Raw genomic sequence first — 19,861 nt, 5'->3', positions numbered from 1 at the left:
ACGACAGGGAAGTCCTCCCCATGTCTGCGGCAGCCCCGTGCACCCCCAAATTTTGATTTAACAGTGCTCCTTGCTGCCCAGTTGTAATACCTGGTCCTTAATGAAAGTCATGAGCGATATTTAACTTTCCTGCAATAAGCTCACAAGGAAGAGGGTGCCTCCCACTAATCACCTGGCTGAGCTAATGATCTGGCAGCGAAATGACAACTCAGGGCCTTTTTGGACAGCAGCTGCCCACGTGGGAGCCTTGACATGGTTTGTCAGGGGCAGTGGCAGGCGGTGACAGTGCCTTATCTTTCTTGGTAGCAGGAGGTACCATCTCGTCCCGAGATAAGGAGGCGCAGCTTCATAGAATCTGACTCAGTGGCCTGGGCGACCTGCAGGTCACAGATAAACAGAGGTAAATGAGCCTCAGATAACCACAAGGAAATGAACAACAGGCAGGAAATGAAAAATGCCATTTACAATAATTGAAACCTAAAATCCAAAGCAACTTGTTCCAGGTGAGAAGGCCAGTAGCAGCAGACAGACTCTTATGTAAGCTGAGGTTCTTTGAGGCTAAATTCGCCCTGAGAAGCCGTATGCCTCCCGAACAGGTCTTTCACCTCGCCCATCCCATGCCCCATGGTAGGGTCCAAGTTTAAAGGGCTGTGTGACCTGGCGACTTTGGAAAGTGTTCTGTCCTTTAATCTCCCTCTGGGAAGTTCACGAGGCCCTTTGGCATAGTCAAGACTTTGAGAAATTCTGCTGGAAATATACCCGTTCAGCTCCTTTTGGAGGGTGCAGTAGAACACGCTTTGGGATACTGATGCATTCTTGGCCATTTATTTTGAAGAATTTGAGGCTGAGGCCCAGGGAAATTAGATACTTTTTCAAAGGTCACATAGACAGAAAGTGACCTGGTGTGACTCAACGGGGGTCTTCAGACTCCAAATCCAGTATTTTTTCTGTGTTTTCACTTTCCCATTAATTAGTTTATTAATAAACATTTGAGTGTTACCAGGTGGTGATGTGGGAATATAAAAATGAATAAGGCAGGCCTTGCCGCGCATGTGATTTTCTATTTCTGGAATAAATGAGGAACAGAATAAGACGGAAAGGTTGTGGGCATGCGGAGGGAGGGAGCAGCTGACTTTTGGATGAATATAGAACCAGTCAGTCTTGACATTTCAGATTAGGTTACAGGTGTCCCAACAAGTCCCATCATTGGGAACTGCAGCCTCTGCCACTCACAGCCTCTACTGAGGCGGGGGTAGCCAGGGCCCTGCAGCCCTGCTGCCCGGCTGCTAACCTGGCAGAGCCGGCTGGGTCCCAGGTACCAGCCAGCAAGCTGCCAGCTGCGTACAGCCCACCCATTGCCCCCCAGAGGGGTGGGCGATCTGATTCCTTCAAACAGGAACTGGGGGCCACAGAACAGGCATGGGGCAGGGAAGTGGATGAGGGTAGAAAGTCTGAGGAGAGAGCGTCAGGGAGGGGGTGTCCTGAGGGTCGTGGGCCAGGCAGGGAGGCCAGGAAGCCAGCCACACGCAGTGCACGCAGCACGGACGCTGCGAGGCCCCGGACAGGGTGCGGCCCGGAGATGCCAGGACAGCGGGCAGCGCCCTGATCAGCAGCCCTGTCCCGTTTCTGGGAGGCCGGGCTCCCTCAGAGCCCCCACCTGCCCCACCTGATCTTGGTTAGTAAAAGCACCTAACTGCCTTTTTAAAATTGTGGTACAATACACAACATAAAATTTACCATTTTACCGGTTCACGTGGGCAGGTCAGTGACATCGAGCACACTCACCTGTTGTGCAACCATCACCAACATGCACCTCCAGGCCTCTTTTTTATCTTCCAAAACTGAAACTCTGTCCCCATCAAACATTAACTGCCGGTTTCCTCCCCCCTCCCCCCAGCCCCCGGCAGCCACTATTCCACTTTCTGTCTCTCTGACTTTGACTACTCCAAGTGCCTCACACAAGAGGAAGCAAACAGTACTTGTCCTTTTTATTACCGGCTCGTTTCATTTAGCATAATGTCCCCGAGGTCCATCCACGCCGCACCACATGTCAGAAGGTCCTTTTTGCCGCTGAGCAACATTCCACTGCACGCACCAAGCGTGTGTCGCTTATCTGTTCCGCCGCAGATGGACGCTTAGATCGCTTTCACTTTCAGGCTATTTGAATGATGCTGCTGTGAACGTAGCTGCCCTGTGACCTCTTTCAGACCTTTTTTCAGTTCTTTAGGGGGTCAAGACATCTGCCAGGGGTGCAGGGAGAAACAGGGGGCTGCCTGGGATTGAGATGTACACTCAACTGAGGTCCAAGAAGGAGGACGGAGCTCTGCCTCTAGCTTCGGGGGCGCTGCCCTCCCAGCCCCAGCACGGGGACCCTGTCTCGAGGCAGAGACAGATGGGCCTGAGGCGGAATTTCCAGGTGGGCGCTCTGGCTTTCTCCTCCCTTCTCCATGCGTTTCAAGCAGGCTTTCTTAGAACGCACGCTCCGTGAGGGCAGCGGTTGCCCATTCTGGTCACTCCCCCATTTCCTAGCCAAAAGGTGCACTTTAATCAAATGACATTTGATAAGTCACTAACACTTGACAGTGAGTTAAACCTCTCTGTTCTATTTTTCTGTCTTCCCCCTCAAACGTCCACCCTCCCTTAGTTTCATTTTCTTTTTCATCACCCAAAGCCCATAGCTTACATTAGGGTTCCCTTTTGGGGTTGTGCCTTCCATGGGTTGTTGACAAATTGTGTGATGTCATGTGTCCATGCTTCCAGTGGCATAAGAGAATAGTTTCACTGCCCTGAACATCTTCTGCGCTCCGCCTACTCATCCTTCCCTTCCCCCACCCCCGACCGCTGCCAACCCCCGGGCTCTTCTCTGTCTCCGTAGCTTTGCCTTTTCCAATATGTCATAGAGTTGGAATCGTGCAGCCTTCTCAGGTTGGCTTCTTCCACCTGGTAACATGCACTCAAGTTTCCTGCATGTCTTTTCATGCCTTGAAAGCTCATTTCTTTTTAACATTGTATAAGTATTCCATTGTCTGGGTGGAACACAATTTGTTTATCTATTCACCTACTGAAGGGCATCTTGCTTGCTTCCAAGTTTGGGCGATTATGAATAAAGCTGCTGTACACATCTGTGTGCAGGTGTTTGTGTGGACCCAAGTTTTCAGCACCTTTGAGTAAATACCAAGGAATGGGGCTGCCGGACTGTGCGGTAAGAGTGTGTTTACTTCTCTAAGGAACCGCCAAACTGCCTGCCAAAGCACGTGTTCCATTTAGCCTTCGCACCAGCAACAAACCAGAGGTCCCGTCGCTCCACGTCCTCGCTGGCACCGGGCGCTGCTCTGGATTTCGGCCATTCTAATAGGTGTGTAGCGGTATCTTATTGTTGTTTTAATTTTCAATTTCCTAAGGACCTGTGATATTGAGCATCTTTTCATATGTTTACTTGCCATCTGCATAATATTCTTTGATGAGGTACCTGTTCAGATCTTTGCTCATTTTTTAGGTTGAGAGTTTCTTTCCTTATTGTTGAGTTTGAAGAGTTCTATGCATATTTTGCATAACAGTCCCTTATCAGCTCTGTGTTTTGCAAATAGTTACTCCCAAGCTGTGGCTTGTCTTTTTATTCTCTTGACCCCCTTAGTTTTAAAACAGAAATAAAACCAAGGGAAAGCCCCTTGTACATGGAGAATCTGATCGAATGGTGCCCATTACAACCACTTTCTGGGTTTGGGTCCCACCTCAAGTTTCCTGTTCCATGGGTTTGAAGTGAGGTCCAGGAATTTACACTTTTAAAAAGCCTCCCTAGTGGTTATGATCAACAGCTCCATTAAGAATCAGAGCATTAAAGACAGAACTTCAGGCTCCCTGAGAGATGGGGGGCTGGCCCCACCTGGACACCTGAGGGACTGCCGGTTTGGGCTCCCTCCCTGCCGGGTCCACAGCTCCATCTGAAGGTCAGCTGGGGCCCAGGCCTCTGTGACTCACTCGTCATCGGACATCTCTGTCTGGCATCTCAAACTTGGCCTCTCCCAAGCTAACCCCACAATTATCCCCATCCCCACCCAGAACACAGCTCTACCTCTGATCCTTGGCCCTTGGAAGGTGTCAATGCCAACGCCCCAGCCGCTCAGGCCACAGCTCTTGAAGTCAACCTCAACTTTCCCTTGCAGATGCATGGAATCCTCGGCAATGCCTGAGGGCTTGACCTTGAAAATCAGTCCAGGACCTGACCGCCTCCACCTCCTCTACTGCCTTCACCAGGACAGGCCTCCCTGCTTCTGCCCTTGCCTCTTCCAGCCTGTCCCGGCCCTACGCCAGAGTCAGCGTCCAAACACTGAAGTCGGACCTGTCCTTTTCTACTCACGGCTCTCCACGGACTCCCATCTCACTCAGAGGACAAGCCCATGTCCTTGCAAGGGCCCACAAGGTCCCTTACAATCCTTGTTGCCCCTACTTCACCCCACAGTTCCCATCTCGACTGCTTGCTTCCCTGGTCCTTTCAGGCACACGGGCCTTTTGAAGTTGCTGGAACACACTGGCCCAGGGCCTTTGCATTGTGGTTCAGTCCTTCCGGAGTGCTCTCCTCCCCAGAGAGAGCTACTGGACCGGCTTCCCCACACCCTGCAGGTCTCCCAGGGCCGCCCTGCCTACAGCTGCAAGCCCTCTACCCCTTCTGCCAACACTGCCATCTTTCTTTACCTACTGCTGCCTTAACCCTGGTTTACTACCTGCTGACTTGCTTACTCCTTTCTGTCTGGCTCCTCCCACCAGACGCCACAGCCAGGAGGCAGGGCTGGCAGGCTGTGGCGTGTGCTGCGCAGCCGGAGCCAGAACAGAGCCTGTGCCCAGCGGTCCCCACCGTCCGCACTCCCTGTCCTCTCGGCCTCTTTGTCACAAGCTACCAGTGTCCCCCATCCTGAGGCATCTTCCGTTTTACCCTCTTTCATTTCCATCTGCCCCACTCGGCCTCCACTCCCAGGAACTGAAAGCCGGGGCCTCCTCCCCTCTGTGCATCTTCCCAGCGGCCTAAGGCTCCTTTCCCACGGGCAGGTCTGCGGCAATCCCTGAGCAACGCCCTACATGCTCAGGACACTGTTCAAACTCCCTGGCCTTGGACGCAAGGCCCCCGCGGCCCCTGCCTGCCTCCACGCATTTTCAACGCTGCAGGCTGCTTTTTGCTCCGGTCACGGCACACGCTCTCTCTTCTGCCTGGCGTGCCGTCCTCACCCCTGACCGCCGGCCCCTGCTCTTGCCCAGAAAGCCCTGTTCGGGCCCCCTAAGGACCCCAGTCTATCCAAGCCCCTCCCGCGGCTGCCCTGACCCCTCTGCAGCTGGTTATCTGTCCGTCTGCCTCTATCATGAGCCCGGCTTCTCCGCGTCCCTGGTTCCTCCCACTGGGCCTGGCACTGACCAGGGGCTCTGCGTGTGTCCTGGATACATAAGCCTCCAGAAATGTGGCGACGTGGGCCAGACCTGCAGCGATGCTTCCCATGCCCGGGCACTTCGCCAGCCAACTCACTCGCTCTTCAGTAGTGCCAAGAATGTTCTAGAATGCATCACTGCCGGTGAGCCTAAAAGCTGGGACCGAGGAGATAGCTGGCCTGTCAGGGAGACCTGTGTCGCTCAGAACTGGTCTGGCTACACAGCGTCCCATAGTTTTACCATTCCTGTGTGCGTATGTGTGTCAAGAAATAAAAATACGCATGTGCGCATATAGACATTTCCATACAAAGACGTGGAGTGTGCGGGCCTCTCGCAGTGACCGGGCGCTGTGGACATTCTTTGGGGCGTGGTGGCCGGCTGTCCTTCACGGCCTCCCACCTCTGGTTGACCTCCTGCATTCAGGCAGGTGAGGGGATAAACCATCAAAATGAACAGCCGCTTTTCCCCAAAGCCTCTGGAACTAACGTCTGTGCTCCGATGTCTGTGTCTCATTCACGGGCCTCGTTACAACATTTCCCCCGTGTTGACGGTAGCCTGCTTTCTCCTGCAGTCGGAGAAGCCCCCGCGCAGCACTCCCATCGCAAGGTTCTCGGGTGGAAGGCAGTCGTCACGGGGACCCCGTCAGCTCTTTCCCCCGCAGTCCCCGTGGGGGTTACATCGGCGTCTATGAGCGCGCCGTCCATTCGCTCGTGTCCCTGCAGAGGCTCTCGGTCACTTGGCAGGTGCTCAGGGGGTGTCTCAAGGGTGTCCCCTCAGGCAGAACACAGGCCCGTCCGAGTGAACAAATACATGAAATGTTTAAATAAAGGTAAATGCTGGCAGGAAAACGAGCCAACGCGGCAGAGCGGGGGGCGGAGGGGGCTGCTGCCAAGGAGTGGACAGGAGCGCCCCTGCGAGAGGTGACAGTCAGAGGAAAGCATGATGACGGAGGAGCCAGCCACGCAGGGACCGGAGGCAGGAGGACAGAGCCGTGGGCGCGCACTGCAGGCCGAGGTCCCGGCACCCGAAGGGGGCAGGGCGGATCCTGCTCCCCCTGCTCCTCCTGCTCCTCCTCCTCCTCCTTGGGAAGCCCCACGGGTGCCCCAGCCGGGCCCCTCCAGCTCCCGGCGTGTGTTTGTGCAGCTGTCTCCGCGTCACCCACAGGCCCGACCCTGGGGCCAGGCCCAGAGGTGACCCACCCTCTCACCCTTGTTCTAGTGACAGTGTTTGGCAAACAGGTGGAGGTCAATACATGCTTGTGGCACTCCTGAGTAACAATGACGCAGCCACCAAGCCAACGGTGGTGCACGGTGCTGGGATGGAAGCAGACGAAAGTGTTTCACTGTTTAGATTATGTGCAGATGACTCTCGGGGAAACGAAACACCAAAGCTCTCAGGAAGGGTTGCGATCGTAAAACCACGGGAGGAAAAGGTGGGAGTCAGTCGGCGCCTTGCTGGAATGGGGTTTTATGTCTTTGCTGTGAATTTCATCAGTCTCAGTTCCAAAGCTGTTCTGACTCAGCTAGAAACGCTCCGTGGGCCGAGCATGGTGAGGCTCCTGGGCCTTCTACACCTTTAAGGACTATGGCCAGAGCCCATTACGACCCTCCTGCCGGCGGAGGAGACAGAACGGCCGGGCCGGGCGTGTGACTCACCCATGAGGAAACGGGCGCGGCCGCGTCCGGGGAGCAGGCACACACCCAGAGGGGCCTGTGAGCGCTGGCCAGTTACGCACTTTGTTTTGGATGGCCCAGGCATCAGAAAGATACTGGAAATATAATTCGGAAAATACTAGGAATATAATTCAAGGACTTCTGATCTGAAGTCCCCCCAACTGGCTCATCTACAGAGTTGTTTTGTGTCAACAGCAGATACCCTTGTGGTTTTTATAGGAAGCTGAGCTCCAAGGATGTGACTCAGACCTGCTGTAGAAAACCTTTGGTTAGAAGTAGCAGAAGGTAGCGTGTACTGAGTGCTGGCTACGGGCCAGGTGCTGGGCCGAAAACCTTGTCTTTGTTAACTCTCACAGCAAGCTTAGGAGGGGGTATCATTACGAACCTCATGTTACAGAAGGGTCGGATGGAACCCAGAGGGGTTAAAAAACACTGGCCAAAGTGTCCCAGTGAGCAGGGGCATTTGTCCTATGGCCAGGAAGTCATTATCTCTACAGCAAGGGCCCATTTCTCCACATCCTGCCAATACCTGGTAACACTGCACCAGGCACTTGGATATGTCATTTTGAGCCAGTTGGAGTGAAGGTTGAGAGTGTGGATTCTGAGGCTCTGGCCAGGTAGCTCAGTCGGTTAGAGCGTCGTCCCGATACGCCAAGGCTGTGGGTTGATCCCTGGTCCGGGCACGTACAAGAACCAACCAATGATGCATCCGTAAGTGGAACCGCAAATCGATGTTCCTCTCTCTCTCTCATCAATAAAATTTTTAAAATTTTCAGAGGAGTGTGGCCTCTGGGTTTTGCCCTGGCTCTGCCCGTTTACCAGCTGCGTGACTTCAGCTGACTTCCCTCACGGCTCTGTGCCGCGGCTTTCTCACCTGTTACACAGAATAACAGTGATAGTCCCATCCTCTTAGCGTTACTGTGCATTTTCACAGTTCCTGACGCACGTTACCTCCGCAAAGGTTGGTCCTCACAGTTACTCCAGGTGGACAGCAGGAGGCCTCCCCAGGGACCCTTAGGGGGTCACGGGAAAGCCCCGACGCATCGGCCTCTTTTGTCTCCCATAACCAGGGTCCCCATGGACAGGGTGCCAGGTGGTGCTCGATGCCCAGGGCGTGACTCAGGCGTGACCCCACTGAATGTGAGAAAAACAGGGATGTCCGGGAGGGCGGGTGGGGTGTAGGAAGGTGGCAGGTCTCTCATCTCCCAAAGAAGAAAAGGCCCAAAGAAATTCCGTGGCTCATACTGACAGCTGCCCGAGGCTTCTCTTCTCACTTTTCTAGCTCCTTCCACACGCACACAGCTCCCCGATTGCTTTGGAAGCACTAGTCATTGTTCAACGGCACGAGTAGAGAGAAACGTCTAAAATGTTCGGAACAATGTAAAGATATTAAATTGCAATGACAACTGGCTCTTAAGTAAATGAAAGTCGAATCAATATTTCTTTTTATTTCTTTGTTAGAAATGATTGTTTCCTACCCCCTTTTCATTGTGTCTTATGACTTGGGCCGGGAAAGGAGTCTTCCCATTTTTAAATCAAGCATCGCTGTGAATCATGCCACATTAAAAATGACAGTTTGTACCTATGGCAACTAACGGTGCTGGGAAATAGAAACAGGAGCCGCTATTAAAAGTGCATTAGACCAAGAGCACCCCCGCAGGCAGCTCTTTAAAGAAAACCAGTCCTGCCATTTTTAGGGCCAAACGTCAGCGATGTTTCCCTTCTGGGAGCCATGGCCAACCGAAATACAAGTGGCTTTGTGATTCAGCATGACCGGAATCACAAAGCTCAGGTGGGGAGACCTGGGCGCATCCTTAGGGCCCTGCGCCGCCATTTTCTCATCTGTGATGGGCGGGCCTCAGGCGCCTGCTCCCGGCTCCACCTTTTGGGGATTCTGAAAGTAACTAGTCCCTGGAGAATACCTGCCTCCTTTTCCCTCTAATGTCCTTTCAACACTCTCCTCCTTGGCCCATCTCCCCAACGCTTCACCAGCCTCCGCTCTTTGCTGTTCCACCGACGAGGGGTCCTGAGCTGAGTGACCCTCAGGCAGGTCCCTGCAGGATGAGGATGGTGACTCAGCGGCAGCCTCAGCCCCAAACCCACTCCTGAAAAGCTGACCCCATCTCCGGAGACCCTTTCTCTTCAACCCTGAAACTGAAATGCCCGGGCAGGTAAGCATGCTTTTCAAAATCATAATCATAAAATAAAATCTCGTCCAGAGACCAGTCGGTCTGCGTCTCTCATCGGCAGGAGAGAAACCTGACACGCAGGCAGGTAAAGCCCTTCCCTGGGGGTCACACAACTATTAGTGACAATGCCAGGTGACAACCCCAAGACTAGCCCTCAAGCTTTCCCGTCAACACAGTGGCGTTTGTGTTAACCAGGGAAGGGAAAGGAGCCAGCCTATGCAAGGAACCAGGAATCCCCAGTGACGACTGGAGAAGGCGGACCGCCCCCCACGCCCAACCCCCCTTTACCTGCGAGGAAACTGAGGCTCAGAATAATTCCCCGGGCTATTCTCGCAGGCAGGACAAAGCAAGCCTTCCCTCCTTCCAGAGCCTGGCCCTGCCTCCTCCACCAGCTGTCACTTAATTCAAAGGGAGAATTTTGCCCCTGGAACTTTGCTTTGCTGGAAAAATTGAGCATTTTTTTTTCTTCACAGATCTTGGGCTAAAAGGTTAGATCTCAAGGGGCCCCGAATGTGAAATGAATCATAGAGTGTCAGACAGGACAAACCATTTGTTGTTTGGGGGACAGGAGGAGGGTGGAGCCAGAGAGCTGACGCCTCCTGGGACCCCAGAAACTTCAACACATGAAATGCTTCTCTTGGGGGCGTTTTCTTTGTGGAAAATGGTGAAGGATGGAAGGAACGGAGGCAGGTCATATGGAAAGAGAAACCCTGGGGAAATCACTGGGAGGGTTGAGCTCACAACAGCCAGGGCATTAACTTGCTTTCAGGCCAAACTTTCCAAGGGGCCCTGGCCAGGTAGCTCAGTGGGCTAAGGCATCATCCTGATACACCAAGGTTGTGGGTTCAATCCCTGATCAGGGCACAAACAAGAATCAACCAGTGAATGCATGAAAAAGTGGAACAACCTATCAATGTTCCTCTGTTTCTTCTTCTCTCTCTAAAAATCAATCAATAAGTTTTTTTTTTTATTTTCCAAAGAGTAGAGGAGTGGGCACTGCCTGGCATCTGATTCACCGGCTCTGAGGCCGGTGACCCCAGTGAAACCTGTCACCTGGGCCAACTGTCACCTCGACCCTTGGCTCTTGGCCAGACTTGGGCTGGGGGGACCTTGTCTGTCCGTTAGTGAGTCACAGCCTCATTGTAGGGGTGTCGTGTGAACACGTACATACACACCCCCATCAAGCACACCAGAGGGGCAGGTCCGCTGAACTGCTTTGCTGGCAGTGGGGTTTCTGTGGGATGGCACAAGAGCATGAACCTTAGAATTTGTCTAAAACACCAGCTCACAATGGACTCATGAACAGTTACTGGGTGATCTGCAGGGATGAAAGTTTGGTGGCTACTGAGGCGGGGCTGGCTCTCTAGCAGGACAGGAGACCCAGGGAAGGCCCGGCAGGGAGAAGGCACCAGGGTGTGGGGGACTAACTGTGCATGGTGGTCAGTGGGAGTCCCTCAGACGTCCTGGGGGCAGCCAAGAACGGGAGTCACTCACCAGGAGAAGCCACGTAAGGGCAGGATTTACCCAAGTGGGAAAATGGAGACTTGGGTTTAAATATAGATGTAATTTCGAGGCCAGAATCAACCAGAAAAACAGAAAGGCAATCAACCAGGGCCAGAGAAAGACAGAACCGGTTCTCAAGATGATTAGCGAAGGCGGCTGCTTCCCACATCAACCTCATTTGCATTGCTGTTGTTGGGACCTATCCCTACCGTTAATGGCCTGCAGCCACCCACTGCCCGGGCAGCTTCCTGGCAGCCCCAGATCCCTGATCTGATTTCATCCCCGAGAAATTTGGCCTCAGAGAAAACTGGGCCGGAGCCTTGCTTGCAAGGAGGAGGCTGGAAGAAACCAGGCGAGAGAACGCACGGTGAAAGGAAATATGGTGGGGAGGGGCTCGCGAGGGCAAAGCCCACGGAAGGCCGCCCCGTGTCCCAGTGACAGGACTGGGTGCCACCTCCCCTGCCACTGTGTTTACCCAGTTCTGGGGAGAGTGACACAGGTCTCTGGAATGTGTCTTATTTTCGTCCCGCCTGGGTTTACAATCCATCATAAAATGAGATCTCTCTGCCTTGCAGAGCAGAAGGACAAACTACTCTTGTCGGTCTGGGGGGTGCGTGCGTGCGCGCCCGCGTGCGCGCGCGCGGCCAGGGAGCTGTGCTCCCAGGGAAAGGCTTGGCCGCCGCACTGTGACGCAGGCCTGAGGGTGGTGCCAGAGGAGGCGCGCACATTCACAAACCTACTGTGCCAGCGGCGCGTCGTCCAATGCCGGGCTGTCCGTCTGTGTCCCCCACACTGTCTGCAGGCTTCTCCTCGGAGACCTGTTGTCCACACCCATGGACCTCCAGGTTCAATGCCATCCCCGTCAAAACCCCCACAGAGCGAACCCTTCTGCTCAGCCGGAGACTCCGGCCACGTGAAGACGAGCGGCGGACGGTGGGGAACTATTTGCAAGAGACACCTCTGGCCAAAGACTGTGACCCGAGATATACAAAGAATTCTTAAAACCTGGCAAAACCCAAGCAAACAATCCAATTTAAAAATGGACAAGAGACCAAAACAGACAGCTCACTAAAGAAGATATATATATATGGCAAATAAACATACAGAAGGATGCTAAGCATAAAATGCAAATTAAAATGGCTGTGAGACGGCACTACCAACCTAGTAAAACAGCCAAAATCCCAAACTCCAAATGCTGGCAAGGACGTGAAGCCACACCGAACACTGCGGGGCATGCAAAACGGCACAGCCACTTTGGAAGACGGTTTGGCAGTTGGTTACAAAACTAAATACACTCTCACCATGTGATCGAATCGTCACATTCCTTGGTATTTACCCAAAGGAGCTGAACACTTGGGTCCACACAAAACCTGCACACAGATGTGTACAGCAGCTTTATTCAGAATCGCCCAAACTCGGAAGCAAGCACGAGGCCCTTCGGTAGGTGAACAGACAGACAAACTGTGGTCCCTCCGGAGTGTGGACTATTATTCAGCACCAAAAAGAAATGAGCTGTCAAATCATGAAAAGACAGGGAGGGATCTTAAATGCGTGTTACTAAGCAAGAGAAGCCAATCTGAAAGGCTGCCTCCTGCATGATTCCAACTGTAGGACCTTCTGGAAAAGGCAAAACTGTGGCGACGGTGAGAAGACCGGTGCCAGCCGGGGACGTGGGGAAGAGGGGTGAGTAGGCGGAGCAGAGGACGGTTAGGGCAGTGGAACTATTTTGTGTGATGCAACAGTGGCAGGTACATGTCATCACACATTTGTCAAAACCCACGGAATGTACACGCGGGAGCCCTATTTTAAATGATGGACTCGGGCGATTGTGATGTGTCAGTGTAAGTTCACTATGGGAGCGGATGCATCGCTCTGCGGCTGGATGATGGCGGGTGTGCGTGGGGCGAGGGTTGGGGGATACGGGAAATCCCTGCACTTCCATCAAGCGATGCTGTGGACCTAAAACTGCTCTTTAAAATGTCTACCAAGTACTCAGAGAAAGAAAGAATTCTTCCTGCTTGGCCCACAGATGCAACCACTACAGAGATGCCCTGATGGAGGAGTCTGCTCCAAAGAAACAGGGCAACACGGTAGATAAATGAAATGCGATGAAGCTGTCTCCCCCTGAGCTTGGTGGGTGTTAATCAAGCGCCTTACAGTGCAGTACGGGATGGAACGCTTGCCTAGTATCCTGACGCCCGTTAACTTGTGGCACCATTTTGAGACCCGTCATCGAGAGTTTAAAGGGAATTAAATAGTTTAGGTGGAAACCTTGCGAGCTCTTTTCTTAAAGAGCCAAAAATAATTACAGCTTTTTAAACTAGAAATGAAAAGTCACTTAAGCGTCCTGTAATAAGGTCAATATTGATCGCTACAATCCAGATGGGCAGAAAGCTCTTGAGTCCCCCCACTTGGTTTGAAAAGGGGAGGATCAAGTCCAAAAAGTGAGCAAATCACTGGGCAGTCCCTGCTGCGAGAGGTCCATTGGGTGCTCTGGGCTCATGAGGAGCCCTGGTTCTGGAATCCCGGCACCAAAGAAGTCCCTGGCTGGGCCGAGGTTTGTGGGCCTTTTGTGGCAGCGAGCCGGCTTTGGGCCACCTGGACAACTTTCACCAAAGGTAGTTTTTTATCCTCGAATTTTTGTCCATAAAAGAAAACTGTTTCTCTACTCACAGCACTTCTGACACCCAAGGTGTGGGTTTTCCGCACCAAGCAGTTCTCCGCTCTCTGTGGACGCAGCCAGGATGTCCTACAATTCCGTTCAGTTCTGACACGATCCCCGGAATTAGCGCGGACCCCACAGGTGAGGGGCTGAGTCCCCCAGGGTTTCCCACTTCGGCCGCCCACTGCAAGCAGTGAGTCTCTAGGTTCCCCCCGTTTCTGACTCAGCCACAAATTGGAGTTCTCAGGACCCCTTCCCCGGGGCCAACAAATTTCTGCAATTTCTCCCAGGGCCCAGGGGAGCACTTGGCTTAGTGTGTATTAGTGGTTTACAGAGGATGTTATAAAGGGTACAGACGGGCAGCCAGATGATGAATTACAACCTGGAAGATGATGAAATGGCAACCTGGAAGGACCCCAAGCTCAGGTGCTTCTGTCCCCTGGAGTTTTGGGGTGTGTCACCCCCTTGGGATCTGGATGCGTTCACCAACCCACAAGCTCTCACCTCTCCATTGAGGGCTTTTTTGGAGGTCCCGTTGTATAGGCACGACTGAATGAATAATTGGCCATTGGCACTTAATTTAATATCGGCCCCTTTGCTGTCCCTGGAAGTTGGGAGGTGGGATTTGGCTGAAAGTTCCAACCTTCCAATCACTTGGTTGGTTTCTATGGCAACCAGCCCCCATTCTGAAGCTGTGGGAAGACTCTTAGCCACCAGCCATCTAATTAACATAAACTCTCCTTCTGCTGAAAGGGGCTTATTACGAATAACAAAAGATGCTCCTTTTACTTCTACTACTCTGGAAATTAGTAGGATTTCAGAAACTGCAGGGAACAGGGGAGGAAGACCAAATATATATATTTCTTCTTGTATCACAATATCACAGTCTATTTTGCTGCTTATTTTTTCTTCTTCCTCTGCTCTTTTTTCCCCCTTTTGTCATTTTTCTTCTTTCGTTTTTCTCATTTTTTAATTTTTTCGTTTTATTTCACCTCTTAACATTTTTCTTTATGTATTCTTGTAGTCTTTCCCCAGTTTTTCTTTCTACTTGTTCTTTTTTTTATTTTTTACCACCTTTGGATTTTTCTTTTTCCCTATTGTCTTTCTCACTTTTCCCATTTTTTTCTTCTCATTCCTCAGTAAATTGGTAAGGTTAGCGGGGAGACTCTCCACCACCCCTGCTGTGGAGGAGGCCCGGGCCGGGACACACCGGCCCCTCAGGGCCCTCGGCAAGGATCAGGGCCCTCAGCAACCCCAGGGCAGCACCGGGGACTTGGCCCCGCCTCTCCCACCGACCGAGGGTGGCTTCTGCAGTTAGAGAAGCTTCAGACTCCTTCCAAGATGCCCCGTGGCATTACCTGGGGGCCCGGGAGGGAGGGTGGAAAAACCACCCAGGCCCTTCCGCACGTTCCCTGACCCTCAGGAGTCTCTTTGCAGACCGGAAAGCAAGGGTTCCTCCGCAGCCCTTTGTGTGTGTGTCTGCTGTCCCACCCAGCTTCTGGACTGCCAGGGAGTGGAGGCCACAGGACCTGAGACAAGATGCCTCGGGTGGAAGGCCCCTCAGGTTCCAACCGCCTTCCCCAGCCCACCGGCTCGTTTCCAGGCCTCCGTCCTTGGACACAGCTGCTCCGCACACTGGGTCTGAGAGCCTCTGTCAACGGGAGAGGCGTATCAGCGGGTGCCTGCCCTGCCCAGAGTGACCGCCCCGATGTATACTCAGGGGCGGGCAAAGTAGGTTTCAGCTGTCATACAAATGAACAGTGCAATAATTAATAAATAATACAAAAATAAACTCTTTTTCTCGTACTCACGACTGTAAACCTACTTTTGCCCACTGCTGTATTTTTAACCCAGTGCTATAGATATCAGTAAAGAAGCCTTGCCTTCCTTCCACGACAGGCATAACACCCAATTCGAATCGACCGGGTGGCCTGCACGTGGCCTCCACCTTGCATCCATCCCGCTGGAACGGGCCTGCCCGCCCCCTCAGGGGCAGGCTGAGGCAGACGGACGCCAGCCACCGATGTTGTGCCCTGAGGCTGGGTCTCCCAGGGGCCTGGCTCCTGTCTCCAAGCTCCTCACCGCCCCCCAGTGGCCCAGGGGCCAAGAAAGGTGGCCTGCCTTCAGAGCTCCCTGAGCCATGTGACCTCTGAGCACCTGGCCCAGACGTGAGCCATGGCTCAGTGGCCGTGACAGGAAGCTGTGGATGTTTCTGGAGAAGCCACATTATGTAACCATCACCCGGAAGATAATCACAGCTAACATTTATGAAGCGCTTAGTATATGCCATATAGGAGGGGGGAACCAAAAAACCCCGAATTGTCTTCTGGAGGGCAGACCCCTTGTCATATAGGCTTCCCCCACTAGGTGAGGGTCCTAGGAACCTATCAGTGTCAGAGCACCAGCGGGCGTTGTTGTGAGAGGCTGCGTTTGGCTTCAGTGAATGTTTTTGAAGATTCAATGCGCTTGCCCATTTCACGATGGGTGACTTACAAGTGAGCGCACCTGCCCGCACCGCGCTGCGTGTTCAGCAGTTTTTGACCAAAAATGGCATCACCCCCATGCCCCGCCCTCCCTAGTCACTCACTCTCACCCCTAGCAATTTTTTTTTTGTATCCCCAGGTGACAAAAGCCGTCAAAGGGAACCGTTTGGCTGATGTGGAAGAGGGGAAACAAAAAAATGGCAGGCGCACGGAAAGACATCAGAATCGACAAGATCAAAAACTGTTTTGAGCAGTGGGAAAAACATCTCGATAGGTGCATTGCATCAAATGGAGAGGGCTTGGGAGGTGACTGGAGTTTAGACATGCAAGAATAAATACACAATTTTTTACAAACAAATTCCAGGGTTTGGGGTCCTCTCTCACACTATGCTAGATCGTCTTCCATTCATGGTCACGCGTGCATTGCCAGGGCGCACCGACCGGCAATCCTCCCAGTCGGTTAGGGGACAGGTACCGCTCTCCGTATTTCCAAATGACAAACCACTCGCACCTGGAAGGGACATGCGGTACCAACATCAAGGGCAGAGAGGAGCAACCCTGCCCTCTTTGGGGAAGAAGAACTGGTTTGGGATCGTTTGGGCACAGCCCTAAAGATGACCCCAGACCCCGGTAAGTGCTGCCTGGGATGTCAGTTCCGGCTTCTGTGTGATGGGGTCGCACTGGTGGCCACTTTGTTGTGCAGTCAGGACAAGATTCTGGACGCAAGATTCTGCCCCGCCTAGTGGCTGGTACAGAGGAGGCCCCCCGTGAACAACCGTTTTTGTTTGTTTCCCCTGGGTGCGCGGGCCGGCCGTGGCGGCACGGAGGGCTCTCCTTGAATCTCCGGAGACTGGCAGGCCTCTGGGATCAGACTCCATTCTTTAGTGATAATTGGATGCTTGTTATCACCCAAGATCAAACTTGACAGCATTTAACACTTCACCAAGGAGAACCAAGCAGCCATGTCTGGGTGATAGTTAGCTGGCTGACACATTGAAATTAGTTGGCATGGCTCAGCACTGTGTCTACCGTCAAGTTTTTAAAGACTTCATTGATTAAAACAATCACCTTAAATGTTCTGCTCTTGATTTCTGAGAAGAGGCAAAAAAAAAAAAAAAAAAAAAGGTAGCATATCTCTGCCTCTAGCTTTTCACCTAACGTGTAAGGTCGCACTTAAAAGCAGCATCCACACATTTGGTAACAGCTCAGGGACAATCTGGGCAGCAGGGGGGAGTAATGTCCTCCTTTGGTGGTGGGAGCCAGGGACCTGGTCAATCCTACCCACCGGCTTCCGTGAGAAGCCTGCAGGGAAAGGTCAGCAGGGAACAGAGCCCACGACTGCCCTGCAGGGATCCCAGGCCTGTCAGGCGATTGCCTGGGCCTCGCGCGGGTCCGGTGTCCTGTTGGTCCTCACGATGAAGCCCGGAAATGAGTAGGCCTGGAAATGGGCCGAAGTGGGAGGAATACCAGCCAGGCTGCAGGAGCCAGGGGACCTGCAAGGCCTGTGACATCAGACGAACCTGTCCTGCACAGCTCTTGCTCATGGCAAGTTGCTGAAACTGTGTGAGCGCGGGGCTCTTTATTCCCCAAGTGGGGGCCGGAGTACCCACCTCTTACGATTAGGGGGAAGATGAGAGGAGGTACTGGGTCCGGCAGAAGTCAGGCCTGCTGGCGTGGGGGGGGCTGGGCGATCATACGGTCGGGTAATAGTAATAGTTTCATTGGAACAGTGCACCGAAAATGTCGTAGGGTGCAGTTGAGTGTGATATTGTTATGTTACAGGATCACATGCTTATGATTTTGTAATAAAAGATTGTGTAATTAAAAAGGGGCGTGATTTGTGTTGAACCCAGTACTGTATGTGGCACGGCTGTGGGGACGTGGCACACAGCGGGCGTCAATGGAGCTACTTTCCTTTCACAACACAGATGTCAGGTGGGACCCACCCGGCCGCTACGCCCTAGAGATGATCTCAAAGCCCAGCTGCCCAGTGCCAAGGCAGGGTTATTGAAGCCCCAGACTGCCAATGCCCTGCTACCACTCCGTTATTCTTCCTCCTTTAGGTTGTTTTTTTTTAAATCTACTGATAATGTGGAACTCAGCTCCACACACACACACACACACACACACCGCCCGTCCTCGCACACGCTCACTCACACTCAAGCGTCCACTCCAGGCCACGCGTGCTGTGCTGTCTGGCTTACTGAAACCTTGTGGAAATGGCGGAGATTTACAGAAACACAATAGGACAAAACCGAACGCAGACAAACGCCAGGCCTCGCAGGCGCCTCTGCGTGTCCAGCCCTCCCTCCTGCCCCATTTGCCTGGCCTCCTCCTCGCTCTCCTCGCTCCCTCTTCCCTTCCTCCCCCTTCTTCCTGACCCCCCCAGGTGTGCTCGTTCCCAGGGTGCTCCGGCCACCTCTCTGTAGTCTTCCTCCAATCACACCATTTCCAGAGACTTATCGAGTCATTTTCCTAAACACACACGGTTCCTTCCCTGAGACCTCTGGGGCCAGCCAGTAAAAGACACTCTCCCTCCTTTACTAACCGTCCTCTTTCCTGCCGGATGGCCAGAGGGGTGGGCTGGCGGTGGGATCAGTTCTCTTTGGCCTCGTGGAGCAGGGCCCATGCGGTCTCCATTGCTGCCATCTTCCCCGGGGCACTGCCCCGGCACAAAATGCGCCCTGGGCAAACAAGGCCTGATTGGCTCGTGGTGTAAATCATTTTATCGTGCAAATTAGGTAACCTGTCTTTCTGGAGCCGTGGTACCACCATCGCCACCACCATCCGAGGTCATTCGAGGACCCCGACCAGTCGGGATCCCCACGAAGCTGATCTGGGTGATCACCCTCGTCGACACATTGCCCGCTGCTTGACCCTGGGCAGGGCGTTCAACAATCCGACCCTCAGTTTCATGACCTTTCATATGGGTGTGACAAGACCTCTCCCCAGAGCCACGCTTACTGTGAAACTGATGAAGCTAAGTAGCTGGGTGGCCCTCACTTCTAAATAAACATCTGCTTTTGTACCTCATTTGCATGTTGGTAAATTCGTGATGAGTTTTCTAAAAAGGTTCCCCACCCATAGCTTCACAAAGTATTTCCCCAGTGAAACAATTTTTTTTAATATAAAGAAATTAAACATTAAAAGGCCCCCCACAACTGTATTCAGTTTAGGCCCCACAAAGCCCAGTTCCCGGCTGTGCTGCGAGGAGAAACTGAGATGTCTGCCAAGGCCAGGCGTCGGGCCTGACAGAAGTGCCTGAAGCTTGAACGCGTCTTGCCGGTACCTCCTCCCCGAGTGGCTGTCCCTGCAAAATTGGGCCAGCTCCCCAAGGCCCGGTCACTCAGGCCTCCAGGCCCATGTCCAGACGGAGACTGGCCCACCCTCCTCTCCCGTGTCACTAGACGCAGCCAGCTCTGCTTTCCTCAAACCCCCCACCGGGTCCCCTCGGGATGCCAGGAAGTGGCACTGCCCCTGACCTCCCCGAACAGAGGCCCTGCGGCAGCCTTGGGGAGACACCGGCCTCCTGCGGTCTGTTCCTGCACTCCTTGTCCCAGGCCTCAGGTACACAGAATTGGATTATGGATTAATCACCATCCTTCATTCATGACAGGTTGCTGTCGTTGGTCCTTGGCTGGCCTCCTCTAACTTCCTTGGGCTTTCTACATTATTATTCTTGAACGGAAGAAGGATGGGAAAACTGTCACTTAAAAGCTAGGATGGTGACGGAAACCTGCAGCTGACGCCAGGGTCCCTCTCGCGCCTGTATTTTCAGTCTGTTGGCTTTGGATCCAGAAAGAGTCCCCCCACCCCCCCCGCCACCTGCCCCCAGACCAAGGGGTGTTCGGGGACCATGGAGGCGACCAGCCTGGGGCCAGCTCAGGATACGCAACGGCCGCTCCCTTGAGTCCCCGTTCCTCCTGGGCTGGGGCG

The 19,861-nt window shown here is 53.2% G+C and overlaps 1 protein-coding gene across 1 annotated transcript in view; it reads right to left on the bottom strand.

Annotated features, from left to right (window-relative positions):
- Nucleotides 1-19,861, bottom strand: part of EEPD1 (endonuclease/exonuclease/phosphatase family domain containing 1) — a 110,372-nt gene that overhangs the window by 89,756 nt on the left and 755 nt on the right. The gene's annotated exons all lie outside the window — the stretch shown is intronic.

This window comes from Pteronotus mesoamericanus, unplaced genomic scaffold, assembly GCF_021234165.1.
Source record: "Pteronotus mesoamericanus isolate MK-2021 breed Mesoamerican mustached bat unplaced genomic scaffold, CSHL_Meso_final contig_220, whole genome shotgun sequence".
Lineage (NCBI taxonomy): Eukaryota > Metazoa > Chordata > Mammalia > Chiroptera > Mormoopidae > Pteronotus > Pteronotus mesoamericanus.
Note: the sequence above shows the minus strand (reverse complement) of the source record. Positions and strands in the feature narration are given on the sequence as shown.